Raw genomic sequence first — 13,774 nt, 5'->3', positions numbered from 1 at the left:
GACCCCCTACAGGAATCCCCGAGGGACACGGTCAAATGCCTTTTCCAGGTCCACAAAACACATGTGGACTGGTTGGGCAAATTCCCATGACCCCTCAAGGACCCTGCTGAGGGTGTAGAGCTGGTCCACAGTTCCACGGCCAGGACGAAAACCACATTGCTCCTCCTGAATCCGAGGTTCAACTATCCGGCGGACCCTCCTCTCCAGTACCCCTGAATAGACCTTACCGGGGAGGCTGAGGAGTGTGATCTCTCTATAATTGGAACACACCCTTCGGTCCCCCTTCTTAAAAAGGGGGACCACCACCCCGGTCTGCCAATCCAGAGGCACTGCCCCCGATGTCCACGCGATGTTGCAGAGTCGTGTCAGCCATGACAGCCCCAGAACATCCAGGGCCTTGAGGAACTCCGGGCGGATCTCATCCACCCCCGGAGCCCTGCCACCGAGGAGCTTTTTAACCACCTCGGCAACCTCAGCCCCAGAGATAGGAGAGCCCACTCTCGGGTCCCTGGGCCCTGCTTCCTGATTGGAAGGCGTGTCGGTGGGATTGAGGAGGTCTTCGAAGTATTCCCCCCACCGATCCACAACGTCTCGAGTCGAGGTCAGCAGCGCACCATCCGCACCATACATAGTGTTGACGGTGCACTGCTTCCCCCTCCTGAGACGCCGGATAGTGGTCCAGAATCTCTTTGAAGCCGTCCGGAAGTCGTTCTCCATGGCCTCACCAAACTCCTCCCATGTCCGGGCTTTTGCCTTGGCGACCGCCGTGGCTGCACTCCGCTTGGCCCGTCGGTACCTGTCTGCTGCCTTCGGAGTCCCACAGGCCAAAAAGGCACCGACTACAGGCACCGACTACCTTGCGGCCACAGCACCGATCAGCCACCTCAGCAACAGAGGAACGGAACATGGCCCACTCAGACTCAATGTCCCCCGCCTCCTCCGAGACATGGTTGAAATTTTCCCGGAGGTGGGAGTTGAAGCTCCTTCTGACGGGAGACTCTGCCAGGCGTTCCCAGCAGACCCTCACTATACGTTTGGGTCTGCCAGGTCTAACCGGCATCCTCCCCCGCCATCGGAGCCAACTCACCACCAGGTGGTGATCAGTTGACAGCTCCGCCCCTCTCTTTACCCGAGTGTCCAAGACATGCGGCCGCAAGTCCGATGACACAACTACGAAGTCGATCATCGAGCTGCGGCCTAGGGTGTCCTGGTGCCAAGTGCACATATGGACACCCTTATGCTTGAACATGGTGTTTGTTATGGACAATCTGTGGCGAGCACAGAAGTCCAACAACAAAACACCGCTCGGGTTCCGATCAGGGGGGCCGTTCCTCCCAATCACGCCCCTCCAGGTCTCACTGTCGCTGCCAACGTGAGCGTTGAAGTCCCCCAGCAGAACGAGGGAATCCCCAGAAGGAGCACTCTCCAGTACTCCCTCTAAGGAATCCAAGAAGGGTGGATACTCCTAGCTGCTGTTTGGCCCATAGGCACAAACAACAGTCATGATCCGTCCCCCCACCCGAAGGCGGAGGGAGGCTACCCTCTCGTCTACCGGGGTAAACTCCAACGTACAGGCACTAAGTCGGGGGGCAAGAAGTATAGCCACCCCGGCCCGGCGCCTCTCACCATTGGCGACTCCAGAGTAGAAGAGAGTCCAACCCCTGTCGAGAAGGCTGGTTCCAGAGCCCTTGTTATGTGTCGAGGTGAGACCGACTATATCTAGTCCGAACTTCTCCACCTCGCACACAAGCTCAGGCTCCTTCCCCGCCAGAGAGGTGACATTCCACGTCCCTAACGCTAGCTTCTGTAGCTGGGGATCAGATCGCCAAGGCCCCCGCCCTGGACGACTGCCCGATCCACACTGCACCGGCCTCATATGATCCCTCCTGCGGGTGGTGGGCCTACGGGAGGGCGGGCCCACGTCGTCCTTTCGGGCTCTGCCCGGCCAGGGCCCGTGGGCAAAGCCCCGGCCACCAGGCGCTCGCACTCGAGCCCCAACCCCGGGCCTGGCTCCAAGGTGGGGCCCCGGTAGCGCCAATCCGGGCGACGTGAACTGCCTTTGATTTTTATCTTTCATATATGGCTATTGAACCGCTCTTAGTCGGACCCGTCACCTGGGACCTGTTTGCCTTGGGAGACCCTACCAGGAACATTAAGCCCCCGACAACATAGCTCCCAGGATCATTCGGGTACTCAAACCCCTCCACCACATTAAGGTAGCGGTTCATGGAGGAGCAGTATGTACATTTTGTATTAAAAATAAATAAATAAATAAACAATTACATTGCTATATACAGTGTCTGGTGTATAGCACATGGTCTATAAATGCCGTTCAATGATATTACAGAAGTTATATTATTAAAAAGTGGCTGAGCAGAGTCCGTGGGTATGAATATGAGATTAGCGCATATGAGAAATCAGAGTGGTTATTGCTTTTGGAAAAAAGCTGTTTTTGAGTCTCTTTGTTCTGACCTTAATGCACCTGTAGCGCCTCCCTGAGGGCAACAAGTCAAACAGGTCAAAGCCAGGGTGGCTTTGTGATACAGTACATCAGCAGGCTCTCGATGGCTGAGCGGTAGAAGATCAGCAGTAGGTTGGAATTTAGTTTGTACCTCCTGATTACTCTCAAGAAGTGTAGCCGCTGCTGAGCCTTCTTGCAGACTGCCGTGATGTCTCAGGTACTCCGTCTGGGCCAGCAGCTTTTTCAGGGTTCACTGTCAGAAGCACCCGCCTGACATTGTGTTCCTGTACAGTGAATGGAGTGGTGCAGGAGCCAGATAGGGGTGGGGCAGGGCTGGAGCAGATGAGTACTGCTGAGGTGTTTCAAAACGAGCGAAGAAGCAGTTTAACTCCTCAGCCAGTGCCATGCTCAGGTCTTCTGTGGACACATCACAGCCTCTGAGATTTGTGATGTCTTTTATTCCCCGCCACACTTCCCGTGTGTTGTTGCTGGACAGGTGGGACTCTATGCACATCCTGTGATCTGCCTTGGCTCTTTTTGTTCCTCTTTTCAGGTCAGCTCACGCAGCTCTGTACAGAGCTCTGTCTCCTGACCACTCTAATCTGCTGAGGTTTTCGCGGGTGGTTAACACCAAACAGTGGCAAATACCAACATTCTTCTCCGCCTTTTAAAGGAGGAGCTATTTCTGCATCACCATTTTTTTATATTTTGTCCATGAAGCTAATGAAATGTTCCTTAATTTCCTTTTTCCTTTAAAAGCTGCGGATAAGTGACATGAGGCGATTCAGTGCTTGTGGCCTGTTATTTGGTAGTTTTTGACGCTGTGTTTTGAACGGCAAAGGAGCTGTCCAATCACCATCTTTGTCCTTGGTTAGTCCTTCCTCCATTATTTTCAGAAATGTATTGTCTTGAATAGAGTGTGAGATGTAATTGTCAAGTCTGGTTTGTTTGAACACATTACATCCTAAGTGGTCTGGTTCACAAGTGGAGCTGTCAAGGAGCTGAGTGCTGAAGTTATAAGGGATTTGTATGTCACAATGTTTTTCTTTTACATTGAATACATTTCGGCACGGCTCAAACATTGTGGGGCGGCCTTTCTCTGTTGCATTAGTGAAGAGAGTTTTTACTGCCAAAGTTTTGTGGACGTCACCTAAACACACGTTTCCTACTATGAGCCACCCTATGTCCAATTTTTGTGCATAGGGTGCATTGTGAGGGCCACTTATCTGCTTGCAGACTTTGTGTACTCTTAGAACATCCCGTCCAAGGAGCATAAGTATTTGTGTGTTAGAGTCCAGCTCAGGGATGAGATGAGCAACTGACTTTAGGTGACTATGATGCAGAGCTGCACTTGGAGGTGAAATCTCATCTCTCTCATTTGGAATGATTATACATTCAATGAGGCTTGGCAGTGGGATTTGGAGTGTGCCATCTAAAGATTCCACTACATAACCAGTAGCTCTCCTACCCATAGTCTCTTTAACACCTGTGCATGTTCTGAGAGAATAGGGAGAACTAGGACTGCAGTCGTGAAACATTTCAAAAAATTTTGGGCGGACTAATGATCTGTTACTCTGTTCATCATGAATAGCATAGAGTTGTACTGCTTTGTCCGGTGAGCATGCCGGGTAAACTTTCACAAGACAAATTTTAGAGCATGATCTACCTGCCTCATGTTCACCACAAACCTGAGTGCATTTTGATGTGATCTCATGTGAGTTGTCTGGCTCCCCACCATGCTCTGCTGCCGGTTCAACTTTTGGCTCTTGTTCTGTCTGCCATGGGGCTGGGCCAGGATGAAGTGCAGCACAGTGATTTTCATTGCCACACTCAGAACACTGGAGTTTGACTTTGCAGTCCTTTGCTATATGTTTGGATGAGCCACAGCATTTGAAACAGATGTTGTATTCTTTTACGAACGTTTTCCTCTCATCGAGTGATTTCATACAAAAAGTTCTGCATTTTGTTAACGGATGAGGCTTTTTGTGAAGCGGGCAGAGTTTCACATCTGCTCTCTTGTTTGCATACGCTTGTTCGTTGGAGCCTGGATCAATGTCTGTTTTGTGCACTGATATCTCTCTTTGTCTGTTTGCTCTCCACAGAGGTTTGTCTGTCTTGGTGATTGTATCAGGATGTAAGTTGAACTGAAAGCTAGGGTCGTTCCTTGCGCTAGCCTCTTGTGTGACAAAGTTAGTAAAAATGCTAAATGTTGGATATTGACACTATTATGACATTTGTAATTTGTTCCAACTGTTATACATTTTTCCTGTAAGCTAAATGGGAGCTTTTGAACAATAGGATTTACACCTCTAGCTGTGTCTAGAAATGCGAGGCCCGGAAGTTCTCCATCGGCTTTAGCACACTGCATTTCCATCAGTAAGTCACTAAACTTTCTCAGTGTGACATGGTCTTTGGATGTGATTTTTGGAAATGAGTCTACTCTTTTGAAGAGAGCATCCTCAATCACCTCAGCTGAGCCGTAACATTGTTCAAGTCTATTCCATATCATTTCTAGACCTGCTGCAGGTTTATTTATGTGTATGGCTTTGATTTGCTCAGAGTGCTCAGCAGACTCTTTGCCAAGCCATTTTAACATACAGTTCATTTCTTCACTAGTTGTCAAGTCTATTTCTTTAGTTGCATTGTAAAAGGAGCGTTTCCATGCTCTGAAGTTTTGGGGTTTATTAATAAACTGAAGAAGTCCAGTTGCCACTATTTCCCTGCGAGCAAAGTACCTGCTAAAGTCACTGACATTTCTGTCTTTGGGCTCTTGGTAAGGAATGTAATGTGCGGATGGTGCCACCTTGTGGGACAGATTGGTAGTGTCAGGTTTACCAGGATGAGAGAAGGCGCTAGCTTGGACATGCTGGGAAAGGTTGGCATTTTGATGAAGAACATGTGGAGTGAAATATCGGTTGTTATTTACTTCAATGGGGTGTAATACTTCATCTCTTGTGTGCTCCTGTTTAAGCTGTATGTTATTGTCATTGTTTACTATTGGCTCTGATGGGTGACTTTCAGCATTAATTACAAATTCAGCTTGGTCAATAACATACTGTTTTGTGCGTTCAGCTGTTTCAGAAGGGGTCGGATCACTTTGTGTATCTAACTGTGAGGGGACAGCTGCTTCTAATGCCTCTGCTTCTGCTATAGCTGAAGCTAAATCTTTTTCCTGCTGTAATAGCTCAATAGATGCTTCAAGTTTAGCTTTTTCTAATTTCAAACTCACTTCTTTTTCTGCAAAGTTGAAACAGGCTTTTGCTGCCTCAGCTTTTGCCCTTGCCTTGGCTGCTGCAGAACCTGTGGACCCAGCCTCTGATCGGGTTTTGTAGGTTGATGTCTTTTTGCTCGGTGCTTTGGAGGATGTAGTCTTGCTGGAGGTAGGCTTGACAGACAGCATGTTGGTTGATGTGCGGTCCGATGATGAAGACTTTTCTGGTTGAGCGGTGTCGGCCACAGCTGCGTTGACTAGGTGACGACTGCTGAATCACTGCTGTATGCCGTGCTGCTTGAGGCGTAGTAGTGGTCAGTGTAGATTCACTCTAGTCGCAGGGGAAACCGACCACAGGATCTCCAAGCGTGGATGACGCCGTTTCACTGTGCTGTTATTGACAGCTATGACGTTTACTCCTCTCTCAATGAATCTACAGACGTGTGTCTTTAAGCAGGTTTAATGATGTTTGAAAAGGTGAAACTAAAAGGATAAACAATGTACGATTACCATATGCCTCCAATAATACACAAAATACACAACACAGTAAATTATATGATATGTAACAAGTACACTAATTAACACACGGAAAGCGAGCTGACGCCATTTTTAGAGCTGCATAGTTCAAGTGAAATTAACAATACAATTGGCGTTACTACTACACATTTTTACTGTATTCTACAAATAAAAAGAAACATAAACTTGTAACACAGGTGTAAAAGTTATTATTATTATTTTTATTACCTCCACCAAGTGTGAAGCGCAGAGTGGAAGGTTATGTTTTACCCTGCGTTTATTTGTCTTTCTGTCTGTATTCAACATAACTTGAAAGGTTATGAAAGAATTTGGATGACATTTTCAGGAAATGTTGATAATGGGACAATGAACAGGTGATTACATTTTAGAGATGTTCTGAATGACCAAAAATGAGAAAATACCAAAAAATAGGAAAATAGGAGCTGTGCCTGAGCCTCATTTAAGCGTGGTGGCTTATGGGTAATGTAGTAGTGTTAGAGAAGTGCATTGTGTGAATGTCCCGTCCGGTACTAGTGCTGCACTTGGTGGAGGTCTGCGTTCTCTGAGTCCTCTAGTTTTTATTATTATTATTATTATTATTATTATTATTATTATTATTATTATTAATTTACCAGGAGAACCACATTGAGATTATTAATCTACTTTACAAAGACAGACAGCAGTACACAAAACATGTTTGATAGACAAAACTGTTCTAAGGATATTTAAATAACATAGATCGATAGACAGACAGATAGATAATGTAGATAGATAGATAGATAGATAGATAGATCGATAGATAGATAGATAATGTAGATAGATAGATAGATAGATAGATAATGTAGATAGATAGATAATGTAGATAGATAGATAATGGAGATAGATAGATAGATAGATAATGTAGATAGATAGATAGATAGATAGATAGATAGATAGATAATGTAGATAGATAGATAGATAGATAGATAATGTAGATAGATAGATAATGTAGATAGATAGATAGATAGATAGATAGATAATGTAGATAGATAGATAGATAATGTAGATAGATAGATAGATAGATAGATAATGTAGATAGACAGATAGATAGATAATGTAGATAGATAGATAATGGAGATAGATAGATAGATAGATAGATAGATAGATAGATAGATCATGTAGATAGATAGATAGATAGATAGATAGATAGATAGATAGATAGATAGATAATGTAGATAGATAGATAGATAGATAGATAGATAGATAGATAGATAGATAGATAGATAGATAATGTAGATAGATAGATAATGTAGATAGATAGATAGATAGATAATGTAGATAGATAGATAGATAGATAGATAGATAGATAGATAATGTAGATAGATAGATAATGTAGATAGATAGATAGATAGATAATGTAGATAGATAGATAGATAGATAATGTAGATAGATAGATAGATAGATAGATAGATAGATAGATAGATAGATAGATAGATAATGTAGATAGATAGATAATGGAGATAGATAGATAGCTTTATTTCAGACTCTGGGTTCATACAAACCATACAAACTGTTGAGATGTTCCCATTTTCTGTTTTTCTTTTTTTTTCCCAAGGAAGTGACGTATGTCAATCATGTGATGAATAAATGGCCTGCACCAGTGTGGTGATCACGGGAGAGAAAAATTACGTGTTCTTCTGTGTTTTCTTGGTAACCATTCGCTACGACAGAGAACCCGCTAACAGTGACGGTGAAAGTCGCAACGTTATACGCGTGCACCTGAGTTTGCCCACCACAGCGCTCACAATGAGCAGGAAGGACAAAGACATGGCCCCGAGCCGCTGGGGAAGGCTTGTTTTTGATGGAGATGAGAAGGGGTGCGAGTTGTGGGAGACAAAGTTTTTGGGCCACCTCCGTCTCCATGGGCTTAAAGAGACCATCCTAGAAGAGCCCGCTCCAGACGATAGGGAGGATGAGGAGAAAAATGGCGATGCCTATGCAGAGCTCATTCAGTTTTTGGATGACAAAAGCCTGTCGCTGGTGATGCGTGATGCGGCAGATGACGGACGTGCAGCGCTAAAGATCCTCCGAGAGTTCTAGGCTGGAAAAGGCAAGCCCCGAGTGATCAACTTCTACACAGAACTGACCTCAATACAAAAGTCACCCATGGAGAAAGTCTCTGAATACGTTATCAGAGCTGAGACCGCAATCACTACATTGAGAAGTGCGGGCGAGGAGCTGAGTGACGGACTTTTAATAACTATGATTTTGAAAGGGCTCCCTGAGTCATTTAAACCATTTGCTATTTATGTGTCTCAGAGTGAGGACAAAATGACTTTTTCTGAGTTTAAGACTAAACTTAGAAGTTATGAGGACATTGAGAATATGCGTCTGAAGACAATATGATGAAGGCAAGTGCACAGTTTGGCACGAAACACGCACAGGAGAGCGCAAAGGACAATCCAGACATTGTGTGCTACAAATGTGGAGCAAAAGGCCACATATCCAGAGGCTGTCAGCGTAAACAGTTGTGTTTTCACTGTAAAAGTACCGCACACACACAATAGTGCAGTGTGTAGAAGGAAGAAGCAGCAGTGGGATAAAGCACAGGGAGTGTCTGACTCGGCGGAGAAGGAGTATGCTTTCCTCATAAGCGACGTGGAGATGCCAGTACCAGAAGTGAAGAGCAGAGGTCTGATGGTGGATGTAGGAGCAACGTCACTCATAATCACAGACATCACAACGTTCAGGAAGTTCGAAGAAAGTTTCCAAGCCGGGATGCACAGCGTTGAGCTGGCTGATGGTACCAGGAGTGGGGTCGTAAAGTGCAGAGGGGATGCAGAGGTGAGGCTGGTTGACAGCAGGGGGCGTCGTTTCAACAACGCTGAGGAACACCCTGTACATCCCGACATATCCCCAGGATATCTTCTCTGTTAAAGGCTGCCAAAGCTATGGTCATCTTCAGGGAGAAGAAGAATGTTCTGCTACATAAAGACGGTAGCAAATTCCCAATACATGTACACAGTAAACTTTATTATCTGCACACTGTAGACAATGTTAGCAATGACCAGTGTAACAAATGCCATGATTTACAGACTTGGCATGAAATCCTAGGACATTGCAATTATGGAGATATCATGAAACTGAAGAATGTAGTTGATGGTATGGAATTAAAAGATAAGAGAAACAAAACTATACCACAATGTGAAGTCTGCACACAAGGGAAGTTTATATAAACCAGAAATAGAGGTCCAGATGCCAGAGCTAAAGCACCTCTGGAAATGGTGCACACAGATTTAGCTGGTCTGATCGACCCAATGTCCAGAGAAGGTCCTAAATATGCACTTGCATTTACAGATGATTATTCTAGTGCAATGTTTGTGTATTTCCTGAAGAATAAAAGTGACACAGATACTGAGAAGTTTCTAGTAGACATAGCTCCTTATGGGCATGTTAAATACATGAGATCTGATAATGGAACAGAATACACAGGAAAAGAGTTCAATAGTTTAATGTGTAGGAGTGGTATTAGGCATGAGACATCTGCCCCATACTCTCCACACCAGAATGGTACTGCTGAACACAGCTGGAGAACACTGACATGGCTAGGTGTATGCTTTTACAAAGTGGGCTACCAAAGATGCTGTGGACCTATGGTGTCTAAACAGCTGCAGTCGTGAGGAATAGATGCTTTAGCAACCGTACTAAGCAGACTCCCTACTACATGCTAACTGACAGAAAGCCCAATGTTTCCAGAATGCAAAAAATTTGGACAATTATGTTATTCATACAAACAGCAGAAGGGAAAGTTAAACTGAAGGTGTTAGAGGGAGGTCTTTGTTGGATATGATAAGAATAGCCCCGCCTATTTAGTGTACTATCCCAGCAAAAGAAAAGTACAAAGACATAGACTAGTGGAGTTTATATCCAAGTGAAGTGCAGAAGTGCTGGATGCAGATGAGGATGAGTTTATGGTTAACAGACTGACTGTAAAAACCACACGTTAACACAAGTATCTGAAGAACAAAGAATCACAGAGTGATAATCAGATACAAATGATGAATAAAGAACCAGAAAAATCACCAAAAGAGGACGAGGACAAATCTGATCAGAGACACTATCTGACTAGAGAGAGGAGGAGACCTGGTTATTTAGATGATTATGTAGTTTTGAGGATGAAACCAATATTGATTATTGTTACAGACTTTTATGTAACTTACCTCAAACATACAAAGAGGCTATAACCTCACCAGATGTAAACCAGTGGGTTAGTGCTATGGATGAAGAGATCCAATCTTTAAAGGACAATGAGACCTTTACCCTGTCACACTACCACTGGGTAAAGATGTAGTGGGGGGTGAATGGGTCTATGCACTCAAAAAGAACCCAGATGGATCAGACAAATATAAGGCTTGATACGTGGCTGAGGGATATAGTCAGAAGAAAGGTGTGAACTATGATGAGACTTTCTCTCCTACAGTGAACATGACCAGTATCAGACTACTGGTACTAAAGGCAGCTCAGGAGAATCTCATAGTACATCAGATGGATGTGAAAACTGTCTATTTACATGATTTACATTGAAGGACCTCAAGGCTATAAAGTGAAATCTAAGGACAGACTGGTGTGTAAACTGCAAACATCACTATACGGACTAAAACAGTCGTAACTGGAACCATATGTTGCATTAGTTTTTGTGCGAGAACAATTTTGTACAGAACCCAGCTGACCACTGTTTATAGCAGAATCATTCACATCATAATATGTATTGATGATTGATTATTACCACCAGTAATGAGAATGTACTTATATGTGTGAAAAAAAATGCTCCATTCAAAATTTAGTATGAAAGATTTAGGACAGTTAAAACATTTATTAGAGATTGATTTTGAGCAGATTAATGAATATATTACAATGTCCCAATCAGATATATTCATAAAATATTGGAAAGGTTTGACATGGTAAACTGTAAAGCTAGAGCTATGCCTTGTGAGCAGAAACTAGATTATAATGATGATGATGAAATAATGATAATACAGAGGCAGTCAGCAGATGAATCTATCTAGCCTCCTGTACTAGGCCAGATTAGAACTTTGTGATCAGTAAACTATCTCAGTATTTTATAAGACCTACATCTGAACAGTGGACTACAGTAAAGCATACTTTGTAATATTTGAAGGGTACAGTAAGCAAAGAGCTCTGTTTCAGAAAGTACATTGATAATGATGTCATTTATGCTTACAGTGATGTGAGTGACTGGAGAAGCACCACAGTTTACTGCATTAGCCTAAACAAAGATGGACCACTATTGTCATGGAAAAGTAAGAGACAGTCTACTGTAACACTGTACATATGGCTTTAGTTCATGTGTATCTACAGCAGCTCTAGGAGTGTTTTGATGGACACAAATACTCATGTAGTCTATAAGAGGACAACCAGGGAGCTAATGCTTTAGCTCAGAATCTTGTACAGAGACCACGCTGTAAACACGTGGATATCAAATATGACTTTGTGAGATCCAAAGTTAACACAGGCAGGATTCACCTGATCTATTGTCCCACTAATCAAATGGTTGCTGATGTAATGACAAAGCCAGCAAACAAATCTCAATTGTCAAAGTTTGATATGATTTTGTTTGGTGTGTAACTTATACCTGTATCAGGGACAGAACCCAATTCGGGTTTGGAAGAGGTCAAGGAGATGATACGCAAGGGTCTACGAAACCTATCTGCCGAGATAAAGTCGTTGGAAAAGACGCTGGAAAACTCACTGGAAAACCTACAAAGCGAAGCAAAGGTACTGAAAGAAAAGAATGAAAGAAATGCTGAAGAGATAAAATTGTTGAACGCCAGGGTTGAACAGCTGGAACAAAAGGAAAGAGAGAACGATGTCATCATCACAGGCCTAAAGATAAAACCCAGGAGTTACCCGAGTGACGAAGAAACAAAATCGATTGAACAACAGGTCATTGACTACCTGGAGTCGAAGGACATTGTCCTGAACCCTGACAACATCAACTCCTGCCATCTCCTGCCAAAGAAAAATGATAACAGAGCTGTAAAAATAACCTTCACGAATATGAAATTCAAAGGAGAACTACTGAAGCAAGGAAGAAAGCTGAAGGAAACGAAGGTTTTTATTAATGAAAGCCTGACAAAAAAACATGCAAGCATCGCATGGAAGGCACGCCAAATAAAAAAGGAGGAAAGATTTTAAAGAAGTGGACAAGGAACTGCAGGATTTACATCACACCACTGGGAGAAGAGAACGGAAAACCAATCCTCATCAAAACGATGGAAGACTTGGGAAAATACGAAGGATCCACCTAAACAACAACATTACTGATGGTAATCATGGATATGGACCCAGATCTATATAAACACTGGAAACAAAACTCAGACTGTGATTATTTTACGGAGACTGAATTAAATGTGGAAACCAAGAGTAAAAAAGGTCTGTCATTTATTCATTTCAATAGCTAGGTGGTGGGGTGATTAAGGATTACATTAAATTTAAATTCAAAGTGTTTATTGTTATATGTGCAGTTAGAAACACGTTTTCCTGTACAATGAAATTACTACCTTGCTTATGAACTAAGATGTAATAATGTGTTTATACAAGTTAAATCTAACAGTGGAAAATACAACACTGCCAATAGAACTAACAACAGCTGGATTAACCTTGATCTAGAGACAAAACAAGCTGCAAACTTGTGTGTCCAAAAAAGACATTCCCGAGTGGTGACATTATGGATGAAAAGGGAAAAACCTTCCAAACACCTTCGAAAGAGGAACTCTTCTTGAACTGGAGGAATGCTAACAACGTCTGGCAGGGAACAAGGCCAACACGAACAACAATAGAGAGGAGGAGGAATTAAAAAAAAAAAAAAAAAAAAAAAAAAGACAACACTGACTACAGATGAGAATACACAAAAAAAAGGAGTGTTCAGAACAACTCAAGAATGTTTGACCAGAGAGACATGTAAACCCATGTAAATTTGCGATGGTAAAACAGGGGACGGGACCCAGATAAGCAAACTGCTTCTCTCGTCTCCTTTTTCGGCATGTACAAAAAAAAAAAAAAAAAAATGTGAAAAAAAAAAAACAAAGTGAATGTAACCATGTCGGAAATAAACTGAATAAATAAAATTAAAAAAATAAATATATGTATACACAATGTCTATGTTAGGGTGTACACTGTACAGGCCTACTTATGTGGTTCAAAGGGAATCAGAAAGAGTGAACAAGTGGGGGTGTTGACATGTGTTCCCATTTTCTGTTTTTCTTTTTTTTTCCAAGGAAGTGACGTATGTCAATCATGTGATGAATAAATGGCCTGCACCAGTGTGGTGATCACGGGAGAGAAAAATTACGTGTTCTTCTGTGTTTCTGGGTAACCATTCGCTGTGACAGAGAGCCTGCTAACACAAACAAACAATCACAAAAACACATAAAAAGGTCTCACAGTCAACAATAAACAATAAAACATTAGTAAATAAAAAATAAGAGCTTATGAAAGATTTAGAAAACAACAACATAAAAGCAACCAGCATCCAGAGAAGATAAATGATTGAATAATTGAAATAGAATGAAATAAAATATCTGCAT

At 42.9% G+C, this 13,774-nt stretch overlaps 1 protein-coding gene across 1 annotated transcript in view; it reads left to right on the top strand.

Moving 5' to 3' along the window:
• card11 (caspase recruitment domain family, member 11) overlaps positions 1 to 13,774 on the top strand; it is a 92,667-nt gene that overhangs the window by 46,288 nt on the left and 32,605 nt on the right.

This window comes from Gouania willdenowi, chromosome 8 (genome assembly GCF_900634775.1).
Source record: "Gouania willdenowi chromosome 8, fGouWil2.1, whole genome shotgun sequence".
Classification (NCBI taxonomy): Eukaryota; Metazoa; Chordata; class Actinopteri; order Blenniiformes; family Gobiesocidae; genus Gouania; species Gouania willdenowi.
The sequence above is the reverse complement of the archived record's forward strand: the minus strand, read 5'-3'. Positions and strand labels throughout refer to the sequence as shown.